We start from the raw sequence: 3,489 nt of genomic DNA on the forward strand, positions 1-3,489 counted from the left end.
GGCAAAAACAGCCAAAAATCTGACTAACAAACAAGGTATTGATTCTACTTGCATTTCTGATGTCTACAGAGATGTATTTTATCACTTTTACCTTGATAACATTTTCCATCCAAGCATCTGTATGCTACCAACAATCTAAATGAATGTAAACACATATTTTGTGAATCCTCCTCCTCCTCTAATAGATTTATCTCCCTCTTTTATTTACCACCACTTGTTTGTCACAAACTCCTGTTGATTCTACCATCACCATACCTTGGATTCATCTGTGCCTTTCTGTCCCCACTGTCTTCCACCTCCTCTGAGACTTTACAGTGTCTTTCAAGGAAAACTGCAATTACTGACCAGCTGCTCTAGCCACATATACTTTGGTCCTACTCTAATCTGTTCTTCATCCAGCAGCTAGAGTGATGTAATAAGTCAAACCTGATTCTATAACTCCCTTGCTTGAAATACTCCCAGGGATGCCACCCTTCGGATAAATCCCAAATCTACAGTATGGCACTATGAGATGAACAAGTAGTACAGCAAGCAACAAGACAGACAAGGCCCCTGACTTCAAGTACCTTACCGCCTCGTGGCAAAGAGAGAACTTAAAATAGTAAAAATACAAGTAATTCTGAATTATGTTTGATGAGTGCTGTGATGTAATTTTCAGAAATATTTATTGAAATTAATTTTTTAGTTATATTTTGAAGGTTTATTTGGCAAAATTCTGGCAAGTAAAGAAGAGAAAGGTACAAAACTTATGTTAACAGCGATTTAAGATCAAGTGTTTTCTAAGTGCTTTGTACACATTCTCGCTGAATTTTCATGAGTCCTTCATTTATTATTCCAACAAATATTTATTGAGCGGTATATGCCAGGCATTGTGTGAAGAAATAGTATTACAAAAATGATTAAGAAAGACATGAGAAAGAGTGAGAATAAACCAGGTTAGTATACCAAAAAAAAAAAAAAAACTATAAAATTCCAATTAAGATACTTACTGTGAAGGAACATTCAAGGTGCTATGATGAACATACTAGGGACCAAGATGTATCACTAGGGGTTAGGAAATCTAGACAGAGCCTTAAAAAATTAGTTGGTTCTAAACAGACACAAATATAAAGGCAAGGCATCATTGTCAACATGAAATAAGATCTAAAATCCAAATTGACAGATTTGGTGAGCATATTATCTCCATTTTACAGATGAAGAAACTGAGGCTGAGAAAAATTAATTCTGCCCAAGGTCGCCTATCTAGAAAGCAACTCTTTAAAGATTTGAACCCAAGTCTATCTTACACCATAGTCTGTCCTCTGAAATACAATGTCATGCTGCCTCCTGGTGTTTTCTCTGCAAAGTACACACTTGTATTTAAGTCAAGAATCCTACCTTTATTATATTATACACTTCAAACAGCATGTCCTTACTACTTTTAATAACTAATTATAGACTTTTAATTATAAAATAATTTCACGCATTTAAAACTACATAGAGATTTAAAAACAATTATCCGTATGATACAGTATGAGGATGTGTTAATTGCATAATTAATTTTATTGATCTAAAAATCCAAATCACTTAATTACTTAAAGTTTATAATTTGGCAGTTTCTATTGACTAAAAATAGTTGGAAGTTTGCCAAATCCCAGCTCTCTTTTGAATTCCAGTTAGTCTGTGTCTGTGTTTTGTTGTTTAATTTTCTTGTCATTTAAATATGAAAGAATTCTACTTTGACAATCATTCTGAAGGCTTTATTACCAAAAATTAGCATATTTTAATGGAGATATATATATTGTGGAGCTATAAATGTTATCTTTCTAAAAGAAGGGAGTGTTTCGATTATCTAGGTAGAATCATTGTCAAATCTTGCTGGATTAACATTTGCATTAGATTGTCACATCTCAGGATTGGACATGATAATAAAGTAAAGGGATTCATGTCCAGCCTACATCTATGTAAGTTGTACTCTTGTCAATATTTTCACCAGGTAGCTATCCAGCATCTAAATGAATAGCTCTCGAGAGGAGATATTTACTTCTCAAATCTACAGAAAACTTGGTTAGAAAATTTTTCCTAATCTGAAAGTTAAGTCCTGTGACTGGGATTCATAGATCCCAACTGTCCTATTTGAGATACACAGAACAAACAGAACGTTTGGGCCTTTTTAAAATAACTAGTTCATCTGTTAAAAATATACCTTTATTAACAATTAAAAGTTGGGTAACCGCCATGTTACATATGAGTTTTACATCTTAGCAGTCAATTTAAGTGAGGTTTTCTTTCTAATCCTACACCTCTGCAGAAATCAGGAACTGTTATTATAATGTCCTCTAGGCTTTCCCGGTTTGTTTATTCCAGCTGTTGTCCTGTCAGATCCACTTCCATCTTTCTTTCTTTCAGTTCTTACAAACAATCATCTTAGCACAAAGTTTTGAGCTCAGCAAAACCCTGGTAACTTTTCTAAGCACCTTCCCAATTTTCTGCTTTCTGGTAGAGATGATAGCTCAGTATGAATTCAAGAATTACCATGCATATTTTTCTATGCTGTTTGATTATGAAATTTAAAAAGAAATTGACTTAAGTTAAAAAGAGAATCTATTTGCTCACATAAGTGAAAAGTTCAAGGATAACTCTTTCTTCAGGCCTGATTGGAAAGATCAGCAATGAAGCTGGGGATTAGTAAATTGCACTTACCTCTGTGTTAGTTTCATCCTCTGTCAGGAGACCTTCTTTCCCTTTACATCCTACCAGCTTAGCAAATCTGTGGAAACAGAGCATTCATTCTTCAGTTATTCTAGAAAAGTTATTGGATTGACGTCTACTGACTTGGTTTGGTCACATACCCACTATTAACTCCGAAACTGGACCTTTGAGCTAATTCTCTTCCATTTGACTAAGCCTGTGCCACGTACCCATTGCAACGTGCAGCAACAGTCCCACCTTAACCATATAGACTAAAAAAATAGAAATGAGTTGGATTATGCCAAGAAAAAGCAAGTCAGAACAGGTGAAAATACTGATATCCACCACGCTATGGGAAGAGCCAGGAGACAGCTCTGTATCTTTCCAGCCTGCCTTATGATTGGACATAAACAGAAAGATATTATCCCTTGGCGCATCTGAAACATTCCATATAAATTCGACATGATTTTTAAATGATGATTAGTGGCTTTAAGTTAGGAGAATAATTGTTTGAATTTCCCCAGAATTTCCTGTTTTGTTTTGTTTTGTTTTTCACTTATCAGCATATATCCTGCACCTAGCAAAGTCCTTTGGGCATAATAGGAGCTCAGAAAATATTCTGAATTTTAATGTTGTTGAAATTTTAGGCAAACATAATCATTGACATAATAAAAATGAAGAATTTGCCCTCAAATATAAACACTATAATCAGGACCTAAATATGAAATTATGAATGAGGTGAGACTATAGCCAAATGTACATTGAAAAAGTATAAAGAACTTGAAAAGGAAAATGTACTCAAAGTGCAAAGAAATTAAT

The sequence above is a fragment of the Tamandua tetradactyla genome, chromosome 7 (genome assembly GCF_023851605.1).
Source record: "Tamandua tetradactyla isolate mTamTet1 chromosome 7, mTamTet1.pri, whole genome shotgun sequence".
NCBI lineage: Eukaryota > Metazoa > Chordata > Mammalia > Pilosa > Myrmecophagidae > Tamandua > Tamandua tetradactyla.